This window comes from Cherax quadricarinatus, chromosome 3 (assembly GCF_038502225.1).
Source record: "Cherax quadricarinatus isolate ZL_2023a chromosome 3, ASM3850222v1, whole genome shotgun sequence".
Classification (NCBI taxonomy): domain Eukaryota; kingdom Metazoa; phylum Arthropoda; class Malacostraca; order Decapoda; family Parastacidae; genus Cherax; species Cherax quadricarinatus.
In genome coordinates this window covers 22,851,706-22,875,449 of record NC_091294.1, presented here as the reverse complement: position 1 = coordinate 22,875,449, position 23,744 = coordinate 22,851,706, and the positions used below count along the sequence as shown (strand labels likewise).

The following is a 23,744-nucleotide window of genomic DNA, read 5'->3' as shown; positions in this document are numbered from 1 at the left end:
GATTGGGGGGTAATTAGGTTCGGTCTGAGGAAGGAGACCGACAGGTCTAATTCCTCAGACCAAGAGCCTCTTCACCACGCCAAGGAGCCCCCCTTGAAGAGGAGTGATAGGAATAGTATCGATATGTGAAAGAAGAGATAGGTCACGAGCTTGGTTAGCATTCTGGACAGTAATGATGTGTGTACTGCTCTTGAGAGCGTGGAAGGATATATCTCTACCAACATGGCGTAGGAGTGCCTTGCCAATACAGTGGACCCCCGGTTAACGATATTTTTTCATTCCAGAAGTATGTTCAGGTGCCAGTACTGACCGAATTTGTTCCCATAAGGAATATTGTGAAGTAGATTAGTCCACTTCAGACCCCCAAACATACACGTACAAACGCACTTACATAAATACACTTACATAATTGGTCACATTGGGAGGTGATCGTTAAGCGGGGGTCCACTGTACTATGGTTGGAAAGAGAGGCAGTAGAAGAAGTGGGTCGTAAAGTAAAGAATTTAATCCATTGTGCGGTTCAAAACTGATCGTGGAAAGGGAGGGCGTGATGGGTTGGTCGTTTCTGAGGGCGAGAAGGAAGCGAAGAAGTAGCATCAGGTAATTGTCGTGGGCATTTCAGAGTGGAACCAGAGTCGGTTCGAAGTGGGACGGGACGGTGATTAAAAAATTGCCGCACCGTAGAAGGAGAGGCCGGAAGCGGAGGTCAGACAAATCGAAGGAGTCAGTTGAAACCCCAGTACCTGAAGCGGGTGATGAAACAACACCAGCAAGAGGTACAGAAGCATTAGAAGTGTCCGAAGAGTGGTCAAAAAACAAGGCAGGGTCAGAACAGGGTGCGGTACCAGTAAGGGGCCCAGGGGAAGCGGAGGTCAGACAAATCGAAGGAGTCAGTTGAAACCCCAGTACCTGAAGCGGGTGATGAAACAACACCAGCAAGAGGTACAGAAGCATTAGAAGTGTCCGAAGAGTGGTCAAAAAACAAGGCAGGGTCAGAACAGGGTGCGGTACCAGTAAGGGGCCCAGGGGTAGCAGGTTCATGAACCAGGGCTTCCATGGTTAGGTTGCTTCTTTCTTTTTGTTTTTAAGAAAAAAAAAGAAAAAAGAAAAAAAAAAAAGAAAAAAAGTGGGGAATGGGGAGGAAAAGTTCCCAGGAGGAATGAAAGGGTTGGAAATCTCCCTCCGCGCCCAATAGGACCTCAACACCGCAAGCAGAGCAGATGCTGCATGGAACCTGTGCCATACCCTACCCTTCTTGCCAGTAAACCAGCAATCCAGGATAGCAACCTCACATCTGCCGAGCTACCTCGGTGGACAAAAGAGAGAGGGTGGCCGGATATCCACCACAAAACATACCTCCTTTGGCCACCATCCCCGGAATCCGAAAGGTGGCCTCCAGAGATACACCCGTCGCCCGAAAGACACCCAAAGCCACCCCCTGGGAGACCGGAGAGGGATCGGGACATCCCCAGACGATCCAGATTCCACGGCAAACTACACCACCACCAAGAACCTCAATGGAATGGGATGGACCCTGGGACCCTTCCCCCACCTAGTAACCAGTGTGCCTGTGGGAAGAATCCCACAGGCCAAAAAGAGGAAGGGAATAAGGGAGGGATGGGGGGAGAAGGAGGAAAGGGAAAAGGGAGGATGAGGAAGATGGGATAGAGAAGGGGGGAATGGGAGGTAATTAGGTTTGGTCTGAGGAAGGAGACCAACAGGTCTAATTCCTCAGATCAAGAGGCTCTTGGTCTGAAGAGGACAACTTTCCAAAGACAATTAAGTTTGTTTTCACTTCATGGCATTACAAGGGAAAAGAATCAAATGTGATTCATTTATAGTTCAAAGACCAAGTTCTATGAATTAGTTTATTCTTTATATTAGTTACATATGAATGTAAATAAACTACATGGCATTGAGCAGTGCAGTGCGTGCTTCTGGTGCCTAGGTGGCAACATCTTGGTCCAATACTGACTGACTTTCTGCACTTTGTATCATAACACAAGATAGTTACACCTCACACAACTTTAAGCATAATTATTGTATATACCTTGTACAGCATTTTCTATACAAGAAATATATATATTATTTTAAAGTAAAAGCATTTACAGTATAATGATATGGGGAATAATTTGGGTTAGTTATAAATCAAGCATAATAACCTGTACAAATTAATTAGGTGGAATGAGACGATATTCATATGTAAAATGCTGAACTAATACAAATAGAGAATTTCAGGACACTGTACATAAATTCCACGCATTTACACTGGTGACATATATTGTACGTTACTTTTAAAATATAGAGATTATGTATACATATTAAAAGCAAAAATACACTCCCAAAACAAGGACACAATCAACTCTCCCTTCCCCCCTCCCCCCCCAAAAAAAATGCAAATAACATTTCATGCTCATGTATTCTTATAGTCTCAGTGTTTATATGTATCTACATTCACTTATACTCACTGATCGAGGTAAACCTCTCACTCATCACTACAAGTTGACATTTCTTTGTAATGTCTACATGGCTAATGTAATTATTACTATATACCTTTCACTTACCTTGAGCAGCAAAAAGTTATTTTTTTATGCTCAATAACTAAATACAGAAAAGGTATTTAACATTATAATTATGGAATACAAACTTAAGGTAAGGCTACCACACAGGAGCCAGCTGTTATGTGCTCTTTAATGCACATGTGAATTCATAGTCAAACCCCACTTTACCAGTTCTGTTTCAATCCTGTGTTAGTCTCGGAAAAAAATTTTCATTTAAAAAAAAAAAATTATTTACTCCAGAACATACCAAATCTTTTTTGCAAGAATTCAGGGAGAAGAAAAATAAATTTCATGTGCAGGTTTTGGGACAGAACTAAAGTTAATGCAGAATTTTACAGGGTATTTGAAAATATTCATAAAAATTGTACTAGGTTAATTCCTAATTAAGGTTTTTCTACAAATAATTTTTGGTTTCATTGCACCAACAATCATGCCTAGTACAAGGTCAACGATGAAGCTAGTACAGTGAAACCCCAATATCTGCAGGTCCTGTATGCAAGGTTTTGGTTTTCCACGGTTTGCCATGGCCCAAAAATAACCCTTAATTTTGCTTAATAATGGTCTTAAAGTGTAAAAGTAGTGAGGGTGGAAGTTCATCAAAGCTTAAGAGAAGCCATGAAGTGCTTTCCATCAGTGAAAAAAGTGATAATTCTCCACTTACTGTGTATAATTTATCAATTAAACTTTATAATAGGTATGTATGTAAATGAAAAATGACTTATACAGTGGACCCCCGCATACCGATTTTAATCCGTGCAAGAGGGCTCATTGGTATGCGAAATAATCGGTATGCGAATGAATTTTCCCCATAAGAAATAATGGAAATCAAATTAATCCGTGCAAGACACCCAAAAGTATGAAAAAAAAAATTTTACCACGTGAAATATACATTTTCCTACACACAAAGAGAAGGATACATGCACAATAGTAGAGTAGTACATGCACAGTATATATTGTGCATGTACTAGTCTACTAAATGAAGAATAAATGACACTTACCTTTATTGAAGATGCAGCAATGACTGATGAGACACTGTGTCCTGGGAGTGCCTTTTCCTCCTGAGTACTGTAAGTCCTGTTTGGCATTTTCTTCCAGAACAGGCCTTATCACACTGTGTATGTCACTACGATTCTTAAATCTCTCAAACCAACCTTTGCTGGCTTTAAATTCACCAATATGAGCACTAGTTCCAGGCATTTTTCCCTGTTCACCTGGGTGTTAGTCGACTGGTGTGGGTTGCATCTTGGGAGACAAGATTAAGGACCCCAATGGAAATAAGTTAGACAGTCTTCGATGACACTGACTTTTTTGGGTTATCCTGGGTGGCAAATCCTCTGGGGTTAATTGTTTCTTGGTATATTCTCAATAAGCCACACCAACAACAGTGCTACAGCAGCAGCAGACGATGCTATAGCAGCAGCGGACGATGCTACAGCAGCAGCAGACGATGCTACAGCAGCAGCAGACGATGCTACAGCAGCAGCAGCAGCTGACAGTGCAGCAGCAGCAGCTGTACCACCAATAGTAGCGATGGTTGATTGGGGTTTATACAACCTGGCCAGCTCGGAGACACGCACTCCACTTTCATACTTATCAATGATCTTTTTCTTCATCTCTATAGTAATTCTCACCCTTATTGCTGTAGGGTTGGCACTAGAAGCTTTCTTGGGGCCCATGGTCACTTATTTTCCAGATAAAATCACCAAAAACACTGTAATAATACGAAATGTTACGATTGTATGCTTGGATGCTACCGCGGAGGCTGGCTGGTAAACAATGCCACCGGCGGAACATGTGAGGCTGGCTAAGGCGCACATTGGACGCGTCTCGGACGAAGAGCGGTGAGCGGGTTTTTAAGCGGTATGCGAGGCAAAATTTTTGCGATTAAAGCAAGTGGTATGCGGATTAATCGTTATGTGATGCCAACGGTATGCGGGGGTCCACTGTATATAGGGTTATCTGCTATCTGCATTTTTGGTATCCACAGCAGGTCCTTGGTATGTATCCCCCCATGGATACAGGGGTCCTACTGTATATAACTCACTGTTTTTATTAACATTATAAAATACATGCAATCTTTTACAGTAGTGATGAAGATGTGTTGTATTATCCTAAAAGTAAATACACCTACCATCCGACTTACGACCTGCTCGACTTACAACCACTCGACTTATGACCGTGTTTTTTATGCCAAATTTCTGGGAAATAAACAACTATTTGTGTTGTACACAGCATTTATCCTAAACCTTACAGTATAAAATACAGTACTAACAACATAAAAAGTAAAGTAAAACATGAAATACCAAAATAAAACAATAAAATAAAGTCATTACAAAAATGTTTTGTTGATATTCAGTAGTAAAGTTCGACTTGCGACCATTTCGACTTACGACCGGTTTCTTGGAACCGAACTCGGTCGTAAGTCGGATGGTAGGTGTAATCTTTAAAAAATTTACCTTAAAAATTCCACATTTTTTATTACACAGCTATCCCTGTTTCATAAAATAAATTTTATAATCAACAATAATCACTTCATCATTTATTTTTCAAACCAACAAAATCAATGTTGTAAACAGTATGGAGATGTTGTCATATATGCACAGGTAGCGATGTCTTAAATACAGCCTAGCTAAAGTGAGACTAAATGTGTTAGCTCCCCAGTGATAACTTTCTGGTGAACTAAGTGTACATCACCACCTTTAGTATGTATTTCATGTGATATCATCATCATGGAATCCTTCTGTTTGAAATGAAAGTCCCTTTGATTGCCTTGATCTTGAAAAGCTCTTGATTCAAGAAGTTGGAGCTACCCTCCCTTTCCTTGGATCAGACCTGTTTACTTTCCATTCCCCAAAATCTTTATGATTTCTCATGAAATAAAGCATAATTTTACAAAAAATACAAGTTTTAATTAATAGAGAATCATAACCAGTAACATCCCAAATTATAATGTAGATATAAATATCAATATGAAGTGCTATGTAGTAATGAACTTTTGATCAAGATGACCCATAGCATTTGAACCAACCCAGTTTATATTGTTAACAGTGACGTGCTCAACTCAACAAATATAAAAATACCAGAAAGTATACTTCATTCATACTACATTTTGCAATTTACATTGAGCTCTGCAAATGATGTTGGCTACTGACAATATGTTTTTGGAATGAAATTTTCTTTCATTACATTCCAACAATTTTTTAAGCAATTCAGGTCAGGGATGTTCCCTAGCCACTGGATAACAATAATATTGCTCTCTTGCAACTATTTCTTGACCTGCTTTGATATGTATCATAGGGCACTATCTGGCATAGTACCATGAATCTTGTTTAATATGAGGAAATATGCCTGAATCACATCTGCTATATGTACATACTCTGCAAATGATGCTGAATCACATGCAGCCCAACATCAACTGCAGAGTTTGTATGCTGAAGAAGCACATGAACTCCAATGCAAACGACTGATTTCATTGGCAGTGACACAGAACCATCAACATAAAACAATTTACTACTTTCTTTCCCTTTAAGTGTTGCCCAGCTTGATCACACACTTCATATTATTCATCATACTTTTTCCTCCAGTGCCTCATAAAAAGCTAAAATGACTTATTGTCTCCCTCAAGATCTTGATATTGGTGCAAATGAGCTACAATTGAAAACCTGAGCTAGATTTAATATTTTCACTATACCCTTGGCATTTTTGTATGAAAGCACAACACTGTGCAAACCCTGAGCTGCATCACATCACAAAAATAAGACTCCAGCCTTTACACTACAGGAGTACTTTACAATTCATATTAGTCTACACTGTGAAAACTGTCTTAACACTGCCCTCTGTTAACCAAGGTAGGATGCAAGGTATGTTGATGTGTATCTCATTAATTATTATTATAATCAAATAAAGTGCTAAACCAACAAGGGTCATGCAGTGCTGCGGGGCAGAAAATGGGGCTGGGGCTATAAACAGCTAGGTGGAGAGGGGATCAGTATCTTGTTAAAATACACATTTATGCAACAAGTGAGATGAATCACACTTTCCAAAACATATTTATTATATTACAAGCATATACAGTGGATGACTATAAGTCACATGGTATGTTCCTAAAATTTGCACTGCCAACGATTTCTGTGACTAGCTGAACGAAGAAGAAGAAAAAACCGAGTTGTGCTCCTTTACCTCCAAAAAAGCTAAACAAATATGGTAATGTCACAATGCTTTGAAAAATAATTTTTCTTACCTAACACTGTTGATGATGCTCTGTGAAATAATTAAACTCGAGTACGGGTCAGTGATAAGGATGAGTATATGTAGCTAAAAAGGTTATGTTAATAATGCGTTTGTTACTTTCTTTCAAGTCCGGTTGGGTGTGCTTAATATCCGAAAATGAGTGAGAGGGTGGGTGTGGCCCTACCAGTTGTCCTGAGTGATTTGATGTTGAAAGTTGGGGATCTTATGTTGATATTAATGCAGAATCATCAGTTGATGGTTGCATCAAAGTAAGCCATATTTTTCTCCAGCTTGCATTTATCATTGATTTCAGCGCATGATCCCATGCATTTCAGGCATAGGGCAGTGCATCCACAATGTTGGCCCAAATTTAATAGCTCCTTGATCCAATGGTTGTATCAAGGATGTTATATTTGGCAGTAAAAAGACAATCTTCACACCTGGCCCCATATCCTCCAAGAGTTAAGGATAACTATGACAATTATCACTTCGCAATTAAAATAATACTTGAACCACTCAATGAAGAAAGCCTCAGTCACCCATGCTGTGGGGTTAGACCTCTATATAACAGGTTATGTGCTACTGCCTTAACCTATTAAAGCACAGAGATTTTCTGAGTGATAAAAAAGCATTATTGTGGAGAAGCAGGCTGAAACACTCTTTCACAGCTTTGAATCCAGGTGCACTTTTCTCTTGCTGCTCCCTGTATATTGTAGACAACATTTTCTTCCAGAATAATCTTGTACTACACATACATACAGTATGCATAATTCCTAAAAGTAGCTTCATTCAAAATTTCTAGCATAGCACAGGGGCCCTCTTTAAACAATATTATTAAAAAAGTTATGATTTAGGTAAAGAGCTAAAGCTGACAGCTTGATTTAGTTTCAGACTTAAGGTACAATGACCAAAGATTACCAAAAAATGATACCAAGCAATAATGATGTTGGGTCATAAACATGTCTCCATAAACTGAAAATTCAGTGGCAATTGCCCAGCAGTGTTTGAGATGGAATTTCATTTAAAATAAAAACTGGTTACCACAAACCAAGTAATTGCTGATCTAGCTTGGGTTTCTATGTAGGCATAGCTTAAGACAATGTTATGTCAGTAGTACTTAGTTTATCACTCACTCTCTGGGACCTGTCCACCTCGGCTTAAAAGAACAGCCAGTGATAAACCATACCACAGCAGGGATTCAGCAGTGATAAACCATACCACAGCAGGGATTCAGCAGTGATAAACCATACCACAGCAGGGATTCAGCAGTGATAAACCATACCACAGCAGGGATTCAGCAGTGATAAACCATACCACAGCAGGGATTCAGCAGTGATAAACCATACCACAGCAGGGATTCAGCAGTGATAAACCATACCACGGCAGGGATTCAGCAGTGATAAACCATACCACAGCAGGGATTCAGCAGTGATAAACCATACCACGGCAGGGATTCAGCAGTGATAAACCATACCACAGCAGGGATTCAGCAGTGATAAACCATACCACGGCAGGGATTGAACTCATGGAAAGTGAGTCGTAAAGCACGTGAGCGACTAGGCCAGCTGCCTACAATAAGATTCATCCAACTAGGTATATATATACACCATAGAGGTGTTAGCACAGGCCTAGTTGGATGAATCTTATTGTAGCCATCTGGCCCAGTGGCTTACACAATGGCCTGGAGTTTTACGACTCACTTACCATGAGTTTAATCCCTGCCCATGGAATGGTTTGTTTGCAATCATGTCATTACGATTTCGTGAATCAGGTCAGCAGTGATTATTTACATATTAAATCTTTCTTGACATATTACTATGCTTAAGAAATGTTCGCCTAACTCCTTTTCCCAATAAAAATAATTGTACACTAATAAACTGATTGCATCACCAACACAATGGTTGCATAAATTCAGTCACTCTAGAGGCACTGGAGACATACAAGGCCTCCCTGGTATGCTACATCACAACTGTCGTAACATTTATACATAATCACATAAGAACCATATGATGATGATGATGCCGACTCAAGGATACTATGAAATGTCAAAAAGCTAAGTTTTTGCATAAATTTATAAGGTTATTAATTACTAAACTATACAGAACTCATTACTGTATGTGTAATATTTATAAAAACTTACTCTAGATCTAATTTTTTTCATATTTCATATCAGTTACCATGGGAATAATACTGTAAATACACTGCATGCATATATGTACTGTGACAAAAGAAAACAGAACTACATTATGTATAAAGCCTGTACCTGTCTTCTGCCTTAAATACAGAATTATGCTCCTATAGCTAGTATTACTGTATAGTTCCATACTGAGTTCAAATGAAACCTTTTCACAAAGTTCTTATAGTGCCAGTCAAGTGTTGGAAATATTTAGCCCAGGACAGCATGTGCAATTAACTACGTATATCAATAAAACTAACAGGTGTTTAAGTGTCACTTTTCTTAAAAATGAAATGTAGCTTATTAATGCTCTTGTAGTAATAATAATAACAATAATAATAATAATAAATAAATAAGTATATAATTAATAATAAAATAATTAAAATCACCTTAGTCTTTCTCAGACATACCAATAGCTCAACATGAGGTGATATCCTGTGTCTAAAATAATAATATTTAAGACACACCTTTGTAAATTGCAAGACAAAGGAGGCAACTGAATGTTCCTACAAGTCTGAACATCATAGCAATGGCACTACTGGACGGCATATGACACTGAAATTCACTGATGCATCTGTTACAGGATGAGCTACCTAATAAAGACTATAACATTTAAGATGTCATAGTTTGAGCCACTCCTATGTACCAATTTATAATTAATACTGGTAATGATCTAGATCCGAAGAGCAAAATTTATACTCAACAGGTATTACTATTTACGTAAACTTGAGCACAACACACCAGCTTCACCTGTGGAATGATTAAAGTGGCAAATAAAGGTCTAAGCACCACTCTTGCACATCTTGGCAGATATCATGTGCAAGCCAAACTACAAACACACATTTAATAAATATATTTAAAAATTTAATTTTAATTGGTACTGTATGCACAGAATATATTATCTATATCCTACTAAAAATGCCTCAATGCTGGATAGCTAGTCAAACTTTGCCAAAATAAAGCAAATTTTAGAAACTAATAATGTCTGTTAGTATAATCATTTAGTTCGGCAATCTCAAGCCTAAATATTTTAGTGAACTTTTGGATTGCATTTTCTATCATAAATGGTACATAACAAATACAGTGCCAATACATCAAACACTCATTTGTAGATTACTGACAGCCATGCACATTCTAACACAAGTTGCAATACTAAGTAATACAAAGTAATTAATAAATAAGAAAGTTGGACACTCAAAAGAACATATGTACATAATGAACTATATTTAAAAGCTTTGGCATACAAGGCAAACATCTGTTTTCCTGAAGTGGGGAATGAAATATTTATAGGAATTTGTTGAATACTATCTATAAATTAAGGTATAAATACTGCTAGGCCCTTGAAGAATTTTGATTATTACATTTCTGATTGAGATTCAGGTATTCCAAAATGAACACTTAGCAATTAAATCAAACACTAGTAGTGATGACTGAAAGCATTTTTTTGTTTTAATAGAAAAAATTGTACTGATAGACTGGCAACTCAATACTTTCATAAAAAGTATGACATAAAATATTATGGAACAAAAAAAATAGACACTGAACTTATATCAATAAAAAAATTAATACTAATACAGTGGACCCCCGGTTAACGATATTTTTTCACTCCGGAAGTATGTTCAGGTGCCAGTACTGACCGAATTTGTTCCCATAAGGAATATTGTGAAGTAGATTAGTCCATTTCAGACCCCCAAACATACACGTACAAACACACTTACATAAATACACTTACATAATTGGTCGCATTCGGAGGTAATCGTTATGCGGGGGTCCACTGTACATAAAAAAATGTTCATATACTTAAAATGAGAGAATGAGATATATGAGCAGGTTAACGTACTTAAAACAGAGGGCGACCTCCCTCCCGTCCTTGTGGCACACTAAGGTGACAAACTTATAACTACTGCCTTAGCAGAATGCTACAAGACATCAAGTACACAACTTTGGCATTGTGGTGAGAACATAGGGAAAGGCTAAACAATTTCATCTATTAACTCAGTAACCTCAACTACTGAATTACCTGGATATTCTTCTACACTAGCCTGTTACATGTATACTAGGCTACTATCTTTATTTCTTTCTAACATATATACTTAGCTAAAAACTACTTCATCACCGATCATACAACATCAATTACATCTACTCACTCATTCATCAGAACTACTGAGTTAAATGTACACTTGGCTACTCTTTCTGTACTACCTAATTACACAGTACTTAGCTACTCTTCTATACTATAACATTGCTTAAAATAGATAAATTACAGTACTTGGCAGAAATTAAAATGGCACTCTTTATCCAGCCTAAATAATAAAGAAAATACACACTGATGCATCTGTTATATAAGACATACTGGCAAGCAGCAACACAATTTCATTCAACAAACTAGTGTACTTGTTAGGTAAAAGGACACAAGTGCAACTAATGTGACATTTTGTTGTGGCAACATTTTGCTCTCCACAATAAAATGTCACATTAGTTACACTTGTGTCCTGTTACATATTGTTGGTAATTTTACCAACATTATTACAATTAGTGTATACTTGTATTTCAACTCACTAATATATTTGTATGTTTTAATATAAATTTATTTATGCCAGTGTATATGAGCTACGTAATTGTATTGCATATGAACTAATTTCAAGGTTTTGCCTCAATTATACAGGCATATAAGTAATCTCTATTAAAAATATTTGAAGCAAATCATAAATAATCAGAGATATACTGAATTTGTCATCAAAAGTAAAGTGGTGATTTAAACTAACTTAAATCAAGGCCAAAACTGTTTGACCATGACCCCTTAAGCCCAAACTTGCATATTATTCTCAAAGCTTTTAACCAAGTTCAAACAAACTATTGCTACTTATACAGTACTTCAGATCTATCTGAATTTGGATAATTTTGCAAACTTGCACCAATATGATCTGCAGATGACAGAGGCACACATATATGGCATGATCACTGGCATAACATACAATTATAACAATACAATGACACAGTGGAAACTGACTCCACAGTGGTTCAAGAATAGATATAACAAGTCTTAAATCAAGTTAGTCCAAGATTAAAAGTGGGACCAAGAGTTAGAGCTCATCCCCCACAAACTCATAAATAGATAGTTACCTATAAACCATATCTCATTTTATTAAAAGAATATTTAATTTCCTGTTATTTGAATAAATTCAGGTACTGCAAGTTATCAAAGTTTCTGGGAGTTCTGATGTCAACTGTGTATTGCTACATTCATGGTACATCATTCAAATATCACTATTTATTAAGTTACACTTATGTATTGTCAAGTCAACAATGAGAAATTGCTGATGACTGGTTCTTCAAATGCACTACTTCAATTTGAACCTAATACTGAATCATTACTCAACAGTCTTAAATTAACTTATAAAACTCCACTAATAATCTATAAGATATATGTAATGCTATAAAACTTTGCAACAATCAACAACAATTTAAGATTATTAGTTGTGAATGTTTCAGCAACAGCCAATATTTGTAAAAGACAATCACCAAAGAAGCCTACAGAACAGCAGATCATCACTTATCAACTGATCGCTTACTTGACATTTAACAGAATCCCCTAATCTTTTTTGTAGAGAACACCTGAGAAGACAGTATGGAAAAGGAATGTAAAAACATGTAGTCATCCCTACCAATTTCCAAATGTATGAGTTTCAATTATCCAATATTTTGTTGATGAGGAACCAGTAAATAAATTCAATTATTCAATCTTTACTGATGGACAACCAGCAAATAGATTCAATTATCCAAAATTTTTCTGACTCATTATTTTCCCATATCCAAATCTCTTCTCCATGGGGAAGTGGAACACAATTCTTCCTCCGTAAGCCATGTGTGTCGTAAGAGGCAACTAAAATGCCAGGAGCAAGGGGCTAGTAACCCCTTATCCTGTATACATTGCTAAAGTTGAAAAGAGAAATGTTTGCTTTTTTTTTTGAGCCACCCTGCTTCAGTGGGATACAGCCGGTTTGTTGAAAGAAGAAAGATCCAAGTCTCTCTCTCTCTCTCTAATCTGGTAATTCTTTTTTTTTTTTTTATAAATGTTAATATTAATGATGTATTGCAGAGCTATGCTTTCTGAAATAAAATAAACTCATATCTAAAAATAAAGTATTATTCACTGTTTAAAGTTATGTGGCACTCAAGGAATGTACTTTTCCAGGACTGTAGGGACAACTGTACCATAAAAAAAAATTAAGTAATTATTCAGTGTTTTTGAAAATCCAACACAGTGCAATAAAATGAAAGAAAGAACAATTTTCCCCTTGTCTTTTGAAAATGTTAATTGGTAATTCAATTATAGGTTTCAGCTTTTACTTACATGCATTATACATTTATCTTCGCCTTCCTGTGCGTTTTTTTTTTTTTTTTTTTTTTTAATATTTCTTAATTTTCTAATGTTCCCTTTCCAATTCTGCTGAGTTAGAATAATTTTTCCATAGCTTTCAGTGTTAAAAAGGTGACTAAAATGCTTGCATCAAGAGTTTGCTCGCTTCCTTTCCTAGACATAACTGCCAAAAGAAAATGTAAAGGTGCTCTAAAATTTGGCTGTTTGAATGTGTGTAAATGTTATTAAAAGACTTATTGTTGTTATGAATGGAAAGAAGCTGAATGTCCAAGCAATGAGTGAAAGAAACTGGAAAAATAATCAAAGTTTAAATGGGAAAGAGTTAAATAAATTAGGTCAAGTATATGTAAGAGAATAAGCACTAAACTTGAGGGATATTGCTGAATGAGCATTTAGAAAAGGAAAAAGTTATAAATGTTTAAATTCAATAACACTGTAGTTCAGAATAAAAGCCAGATGCAAAAGTGGGCAACACTTGGTGTTTTTGCCCCTTGAGGCAAGAACAGTGCAAAGATAGACTGATTCTGGGAGTCAGGTAATAATGCTGAAGAAATTTTAAGCCAAGAGAATAACTGTTCCAGGCAACTTTATAGTACCAAGTGTAAATAATAATGGGTAGATCTGTAAACGAAGTACTGTATGCTTAGAGAGAGTACAATATGCAATACAATTTAAAAAAAAAAGTATACAAGGTATGATGAAGAGTACAATGAGAGCAGTCTGCTGGACTGTGTGCTGGAGAATAAAAGATGGGGAGCCAGACTTTGCCATCTACCTGTATTTAGAAGAACTGCAGGAGGATGGTAGAAAATGTAAATTGAATCAGTAGATAAAAAAAAAAACTGTGAAGTCAGTGAACAAAAGAACAGGATTCTTAATAACAGATATAAGCAAGAGTTGCAAGAAAGAGTGGCTAGTGTAAGAAAAAGCATCTAGAAAAGTGTGGTGCAGATTTTAAAAAAGCAGTCAGCCTGCAGTACAGGTTTAAGGTTACAAGAGGGCAGGCACAGAAAGGCAGATAAATGACTAGTGGAAGGTGGCACAAGAGGGCTTTTTAACCCTTTGACTGTCGCAAGCCCATTTCTGAAGCTGTCATTCTGTCACAAAATTTTTGGAAAAAAAAAAAAAAAAAATCTTATGAATTGATAGAGAATCTTTTCCCAATGCTAATGACACCAAAAGTACAAAATTTGATCGTAAACTTACGGAATTACGCTCCCGTGAAGTTAGCGATCTCGGCGATATACGTATACGCATCAGCAATTTCGTCGACTTAGAGCCCTGTTTTCGGCCAATTCCATTGCGCCAGTCGACCAAACTCATAGCTATTTTTTTAGAACTCCATTTTTTCTATCAATTGAGTACAAGAAACCGCCCTTTTACTGATTTCAACTACCCAACAAAGTGGTCAGAAATTGGCAATTTGGCCAATTTCACGCAAGTTAAAAAAGATGCCAATTTCAAAACAGGGTCCAGAATAAACAATGCAGACATTCTTGCCACTAAGATAACATATTCTCTGTTCATTAGTCATGTCTCCAGGTCCCTCTTATATTACTCTTGCTTTCTATTTTGATTTTTTATTCACACACAAAAAAAATAGATTTACTGTTATGCAGACTACTGCATTATTGTAAAAATGGTATAAATAATATCAGTGCACTAGTGAAAGAATATTAGACTCCCCAGTTGACGTGTATTGGATGTGTGGTGTGATTTGCTTACTCTAGAACATTGGTAAAATTAAAACATTTCCACTACTTTGAGCGCAATTTCAAGGTGGTTTTCATAATGAAACTAATCAAAATCATCTCTATTTCTGTAATATATTTCCAATTCTATCAAATGAGACCAAGAAAACGAGAATACAACCATACATACTATATGAAAACACACCTCAAAGTCAGCGTTTTAATCCAAAAACACGGTCGGAGTTTTTTTTTTTTCATTATGCACTGCGTGCTGCAGAATTTTTTTTTTATACAGTGCACACATGTGGGCCTACCAGCTTTCTCCTGCTTGATTTGATGCCACTAGAATTATTGAGTAAATATACATCCGAAACACTGGCTCGTAAGACATATATATACGGCCGAAACAGTCAAAGGGTTAAAGTAAAAACAGTACAAAGAAGGCAGTTTAATAGAGTTGAAAGAGGTTATAGCAGTTGTGAGATGCAAAGGAAGAACAAATGAAAGAATGTGTAAGGTATTATTAGCAATTTTTTCTGGGAATAAAACAGTTTTAAAGAGAAGTAAGGGCTTCAGCATCTAGCCGGCATTTATACACTCACTAGACGTGATGAAAGAAGCAGTATATAGGATCGGACATGTTGCTGAAATGTAAGAATAATATTACCTCTGAAGGGATTCAGGAAAACCAGATAGCTGTACTTGACTTTTGGAGGTGGGAAGAGGATGTTGCAGTTCAACAGGGTATCATTAGATTAAAATTATTTCTTAGTTAAAAAAATGAAATGCAAGTGGATGTGCAGCTGTCCGATTTCCTCAATGTATACAAATGGTGCTTACCTTGATCACATCACTAATACAACACAGCTGCTACCACACAAGCTGTCTGCACATAATTAAATTCAAACATAATTCATGTTACTGCAAAATAATAAATACTGTACTTGCTGAAATTGTAAGTGCATTTCCTCACATGAATGTTGAATGTAAATTAATAATCAGATGACTATAAACCTACTGAAAAAATCTTAAAATACATGAAACTCAATAACCATGAAGAGCTCAAAATATCACCAGTTTGGTAATACTTTATAATACGAAATTTTAAATTAAATATCACCAGTTTGCTAATACATACTTAAGAATATGAAAATTTTAAATTAATTTTCTTTTTATTATATAGTTAAGGCAAAGAGCCATGGTGATAATTTGAGGCTCAACTCTTGCTTTAATTAAAAAAAATACACTAATTCTTTCACAGGCTTGCCTCATACTTTAAAAATAGGACAATACTGAAAAAAAAAAAAATTGTATGATCAATGCATGCTTGTATCAGTATGTAAAAGTGACCAAGTGCAACAAACAAATGTGTAGTGTTGTGCTGCTACAACACACAAGAACAGTATCATAGTGAGGTTATGTCACACAGCTACACTAGTGATGGTGTAACACACAAGAACAGTATCATAGTGAGGTTATGTTATACAGCTACACTAGTGATGGTGTAACACACAAGAACAGTATCATAAAGACTGCCACACAGCTAGACTGGTGATGGTGTAACACACAAGAACAGTATCATAAAGACTGCCACACAGCTAGACTGGTGATGGTGTAACACACAAGAACAGTATCATAAAGACTGCCACACAGCTACACTGGTGATGGTGTAACACACAAGAACAGTATCATAAAGACTGCCACACAGCTAGACTGGTGATGGTGTAACACACAAGAACAGTATCATAAAGACTGCCACACAGCTACACTGGTGATGGTGTAACACACAAGAACAGTATCATAAAGACTGCCACACAGCTACACTGGTGAAGGTGTAACACACAAGAACAGTATCATAAAGACTGCCACACAGCTACACTGGTGAAGGTGTAACACACAAGAACAGTATCATAAAGACTGCCACACAGCTACACTGGTGAAGGTGTAACACACAAGAACAGTATCATAAAGACTGCCACACAGCTACACTGGTGAAGGTGTAACACACAAGAACAGTATCATAAAGACTGCCACACAGCTACACTGGTGAAGGTGTAACACACAAGAACAGTATCATAAAGACTGCCACACAGCTACACTGGTGAAGGTGTAACACACAAGAACAGTATCATTGTAAGGTTGTGTCACACAGCTACATTGCTGTTGCTGTAACACACAACAATGTACATGCAGTTTTCTAGAACTCACAAGTATGACTAAAAACAAAATATAAAATACAATAAGTAAAATGAATGTTCAGTACATAATTCACCAGTGAACAAATTATTATAAAGCTAGGACAAGAAGACAAAGTTTACCTTGAGTCACTTACAGACAAATCATAAGAATTTAAAATAGTGAACATTAAGCTCTCAACACAAGACTAATATACTGGGCAAAAATATGTAGAGACGTGTCCAGGACTTGAGTCTCAAAGGTGGGAAGTAGAGTGCCTGCAATCCGAAGGATAGACAGAGATGATGTAGTCTGGAGAGCCATTAGGTTGTGACATCCACACATGTCTGACAAGATGACTGTTGAATTAATTATAGTTAATGTGCTTCCTTTTTTTGGGGTCACCCTACCTTGGTGAGAGACATTAACCCTTTGAGGGTCGAGAGGCCCTCTCCTAGACTCGTTCTCAGGGTTGAAAAATTTTCAAAAAAAAAAAAAAAAAAAAAAAAAAAATTTTTCTCATGAAATGACAATCTTTTTCCGATCATAATGACACCAAAAGTAAGAAATTTGATGGAAAACTTACGGAATTATGCTCTCGTGAAGTTACCAGTCTCAAAGTGGTCGATTTCACCCACTTTGAGCCCTATTTTTGGACAATTCCAATGTTGCAGTTGACTAAAATCATAGCTATTTCCCTAGAGCTCCATTTGTTCTATCGATTGAGTACAAGAATCTGCCCATTTACCGATTCAACTATCCAATAAAGTGGTCAGAAATTGGCAATTTGGGCAATTTCACACAAATTTCAAAAGATGCCAATTTCGAAATAGGGTTCAGAATAAACAAGACAGACAATCATGGCACTATAATAGCATTTTATTTGTTCATTAGTCACGTCTCTAGGCCCCTCTTGCATTACTTTCGCTTTCCATTTTGAATTTTTGTTCTCACAGAAAATAGGTTCTCTGTTATGTATACTACTGCACCATTGTAAAAATGGTATAAATGATATCAGCGCACTTGTGAAAGAATATTAGACTCACCACTTGACATGCATTGGATGCATGGCTTGATTTGTTTACTCTTGAACATTGGCAAAAATCTATCATTTTTGCTACTTTGAGCTCAATTTCAAGGTACAGTGGACCCCCGCATAGCGACTTTAATCCGTGCAAGAGGGCTCATTGTTATGCGAAATGATCGGTATGCGAATGAATTTTCCCCATAAGAAATAATGGAAATCAAATTAATCCGTGCAAGACACCCAAAAGTATGAAAAAAAAATTTTTACCACATGAAATATACATTTTCCTACACACAAAGAGAAGGATACATGCACAATAGTAGAGTAGTACATGCACGATATATATTGTGCATGTACAACTCTACTAAATGAAGAATAAATGACACTTACCTTTATTGAAGATGCAGCAATGACTGATGAGACACTGTGTCCTGGGAGTGCCTTTTCCTCCTGAGTACTGTAGGTCCTGTTTGGTATTTTCTTCCAGAACATGCCTTATCACACTGTGTATGTCACTACGATTCTTAAATCTCTCAAACCAACCTTTGCTGGCTTTAAATTCACCAATATGAGCACTAGTTCCAGGCATTTTTCCCTGTTCACCTGGGTGTTAGTTGACTGGTGTGGGTTGCATCCTGGGAGACAAGATTAAGGACCCCAATGGAAATAAGTTAGACAGTCTTCGATGACACTGACTTTTTTGGGTTATCCTGGGTGGCAAATCCTCTGGGGTTAATTGTTTCTTGGTATTCTCAATAAGCCACACCAACAATGGTGCTACAGCAGCAGCAGCAGCAGCAACAGCTGACAGTGCTACAGCAGCAGCAGCAGCTGACAGTGCTACAGCAGCAGCAGCAGCTGACAGTGCTACAGCAGCAGCAGCAGCTGACAGTGCTACAGCAGCAGCAGCAGCTGACAGTGCTACAGCAGCAGCAGCAGCTGACAGTGCTACAGCAGCAGCAGCAGCTGACAGTGCTACAGCAGCAGCAGACGATGCTACAGCAGCAGCTGACGGTGGTACAGCAGCAGCAGCAGCTGACAGTGCTACAGCAGCAGCAGACGATGCTACAGCAGCAGCAGACAGTACTACAGCAGCAGCTGATGGTGGTACAGCAGCAGCAGCAGCAGACGATGCTACAGCAGCAGCAGACGGTACTACAGCAGCAGCAGACAGTACTACAGCAGCAGCTGACGGTGGTACAGCAGCAGCAGCAGCTGACAGTGCTACAGCAGCAGCAGACGATGCTACAGCAGCAGCAGACGGTACTACAGCAGCAGCAGACGGTACTACAGCAGCAACAGCAGCAGCAGCTGACGGTGCTACAGCAGCAGCAGCAGCTGACAGTGCAGCAGCAGCAGCAGCTGATGGTGCTACAGCAGCAGCAGCAGCTGACAGTGCAGCAGCAGCAGCAGCTGACGGTGGTACAGCAGCAGCAGCAGCTGTACCACCAATAGTAGCGATGGTTGATTAGGGTTTATTATACAACCTGCCCAGCTCGGAGACACGCACTCCACTTTCATACTTATCAATGATCTTTTTCTTCATCTCTATAGTAATTCTCACCCTTATTGCTGTAGGGTTGGCACTAGAAGCTTTCTTGGGGCCCATGGTCACTTATTTTCCAGATAAAATCACCAAAAACACTGTAATAATACGAAATGTTCCGATTGTATGCTTGGATGTTACCGCGGAGGCTGGCTGGTAAACAATGCCACCGGCGGCACATGTGAGGCTGGCTAAGGGCGCACATTGGACGCGTCTCGGACGAATAGCGGTGAGCGGGTTTTTGAGCGGTATGCGAGGCAAAATTTTTGCGATAAAAGCGAGCGGTATGCGGATTGTACGTTATGTGATGGCGACGGTATGCGGGGGTCCACTGTACTTGTCATTGTGAAACCAATCAAAATCATCTCTAATTTTGTAATAATCTTCCATTCTATCAAATGAGACCAAGGAAACGAGAATACAACCATAAATACCATGTGAAAATACACTAGAAAGTCGCTGTTTTACACCAAAAACACAGTCAAAGTTTTTTTTATACTGCGCACACTGACCACACAGACCCATTCTTTCACATGTAGGCCTGCCAGCTTTCTTCCACCAGATTTGAAGGCTCTAGAATTTAGGCGTACAAGTACGTGACCAAGCCTGGCTGCAATGACATACTTGTACGTGACCGACCCTCAAAGGGTTAAACATGGTTAATATAAAAAATTTGTTTATCTATATCTTTATATACCATACTCCTTAGACACCCCTCACAACCAGTCTCATTAAAAGACACATCAAAGAGCAATGACTAATTTTATCTTACTTTACCTAATCTTTCATATATCTACCTGTGCAAATGCATACATACATTTATGTATATATACAAATACACACATGCACACTTGGCAAGACTACTTACAAATAATCAGTATAGATTCTAAGAAGGAAAATCTTGCCTAACTAATCTATAGGAATTCTAGGGTATGATGACTAAGACAAGAAGGAATGGAAAGGTCAGTCTTTCAAAATGTTGTGACTAAGTTGGAATGTTAACAGTCACCACCACCAATTTACAGTATTACTGTAAAAAAATTCATAAAAAAAATTTAATGAGAAGGAAAAGTGCAACAAATCAAGAGTAACCATTAGTTTTTTAATTATGACAGAAATATAAATGAGCTGACATGAACCCAAAACATAAATTAAAGAGAGTCCACCAAAATAAGCAGATTATACTATGAAAATATTAACAGATCAAAGAAAAAATAGAAAAGCAAGTTCATACAAAGTACTACTGTAAGTTGTACAGAAGAATTAAGTTATCTAATCTGGATTAACTTTAAGATTTCACAAAAAAAAAAAAAAAAAAAATGTAAAATGCCAGATCAGTGGAAAATAACAAATATTGTACCAATATGTATTTAAAATTACAAGTCTGATTCACAAGGAAGTGTAGTTTCTAAAACACTGAAGAGAATCTAATATTAGAGGAAAGTGGATAAAACATCTCTGCTAAATAATAAGCAGGTTGATTTTTGATAAATCTTTTCATGCAAATTCAGTTATTAACTTCTAATAATAGTTACAAAAATTATACAAGAAATGGGTAGAAAGACTGCATGTAATTAAAAAAACATCTTTTGATATAGATTCTCAAGACATTAATCTGGAAATCTGCAAGGGTTGAAAGATTTCTTTAGAAGAAACAAATCTGTGACAAGAGGACCAGAGGATACAATGCCTTTGTGGGATGATACTACTAGTGGGACTCTTGCAAGAATCAGAGTTCACCCTCATGATGCTTTCATCGTAAACTATATAAATAACCTACTAGAATGAATAAATTATGTATTTGAAAATGTGGATGATGCAATAATCATGTAAAGTAGAAAATCAAGACTGCTCTTTTTTTTTTTTTAAGGATTGAGATGAATTGAAAACATACCAGTAAGTAAAAAATAAAAGGTCAAAATATACAGTGAAACCTCACAATAATGAACTAATGGGGAAAGGCATGGGGTGTTCCCCTTAAAAGGAAATCCATTCCATTGATGATGCTTCCAGACAAGAACAAATGCCCCATCCAGTGGACTTAGTCCACTGCATCAATGACATGACTGGATATGTACTAAGAAAAACTATGATTTACTGTAGTACAGTAAATTACCTGAAAATAATAAAAGTTAATAGTACTATAATAAGTGGTTAATGTAATATATACATTACATTAACAGTACTTTGAAATACAGTACAGTACTTTTATATTATAATAAAGTAACAAAAAATACCACAAATCCAGGGATAATCAAAGACCAAGTGATAATGGTATGTAAGAGTGAATGTAGATAATAAACTGATGTGGGCTTGGCTAGCAGCCTACTGAATGTGGCACATTTCTGACAAATCTACGATGTATAGGATCTGGTCTGCTGAATCAATGGTACTATATATGGATAAATATGCCATGCAAAGGACTTGGTCCATTACATTAATGATTCTATTGGACACCCCATACAGTGGACTCACCATGGTGTCCTCTTGCCAAAAATTTTGCCCATTATATCTAAAATTCATTGCCTAGGAGCCAGTTACACTGAGGTCTTACTGTATATTAATAAATGCCACAAAATGGAAATGGGCACAATTGCAAATAGGCTGAATAATGATTATAGCTTGTGTGATCAAATTTTAAGAGCAAAAGATAAAGAAAAATACCTTGGGGTAATTATAACAAAAAGTTATTACATGAAAATCATAGAAACAGTGTAGTGAGAAACCCTGATGCTATATTTATTGGTTTTGAAATATTTTCTAATACATGGTTTGCAAAATAGTGAATTTGTTTTAGAACACGTATTTGACAAGATGTGGAATGTGTGATTATAGTATGGTGTCAACACCTTTGTGAATACAGTCAAAATAAAGTTAAAAGACATGAAATAAAGTCAACAACTAATAAATATAAGTTACAAAGAAAGGTTAAAGCCACTGGAATTGTCCTAATTGGAAGATGAGAAGAGCAGTAATAGTGACAAATTTATGAGTGCAAAATAAAGTAGATAGGGACTTCAGTGCCAACAATCAGGAAAACAAGGGGTCATTACTGTACTCTAAATTATGGTACATAAAATGCAATGTAGAAAGGACAGTGGGAAACATTTCTTTTAACAAACAGAATGGTAGATAGAAAAAATAGTGCTAAGAACAACTGGAAATTTAAGAAAATTATATGAGGGCAGGACACCATGAACATGAGCAGTATTGCTGTAACTGCACACAAATATTTAGAACCTAACATATTAACAGAGATAAATAAAAATCTATGGAAAACAAGAGATGAAGTATCAGGATGATGATGGTTATAGCACTGAACTCCATATTATTCCTAGTGTATATTAATGACCCGACAATGGGACTAAACTCCTTCATATTACTATTTGCAGATGATGTTGAAATAATTAGAATACAAACTGAAAAGGATTGAAGGTGGCTGTAGAAAGCCCTCAACACACTTCAGGAAATAGTTACTAACCCAAAGCAAAAGATGAGTCATAAATCTTAGTGACAGAAAAGAAAAAAAGACTGAAGCCAGTAAGAAAGGAAAAAGACTGAATATAGAGTACCATCTAGGTAAGAAAACCTAAGAATATCCATTACATTAAACCTGTCTACTGAAATGCTTGTAAAAAATTAACATCAGCAGCTGATGAAAATATGAGTGCCATTCACAAGCACACACAGATTTTTTTTCACAACACTCTCCTGCATACATGCAACTATTCATGAATATACAGTCTCTATATTGAATCGTGATGTAATAAAATGTAAGATAAGGTGACCCCCCCCCCACAAAAAAAAGCCACATTCACCATCATTCATTCAATCGCTGTCTTACCAGAAGTGTAATGGCATCACAATTCCCAACCCTATGGTTGCAACGTTCTCACCCCTCCTTCAGAAGCACTAGGATGCGAAGTCAAGAATTATAAAAATTCAAAACTAAAAAGT

The 23,744-nt window shown here is 37.0% G+C and overlaps 1 protein-coding gene across 4 annotated transcripts in view; it reads right to left on the bottom strand.

Moving 5' to 3' along the window:
• Positions 1 to 1,854: 1,854 nt before the first annotated feature.
• The window catches only part of LOC128706606 (uncharacterized), a 168,921-nt gene continuing 147,031 nt past the window's right edge, over positions 1,855 to 23,744 (bottom strand). For all 4 annotated transcript variants that reach the window (XM_070090780.1, XM_070090791.1, XM_070090789.1 and 1 more), the window contains one exon: positions 1,855 to 23,744. This exon is cut by the window's right edge and continues 19,501 nt beyond it. The gene's annotated coding sequence lies outside the window, so the exon portion shown is untranslated.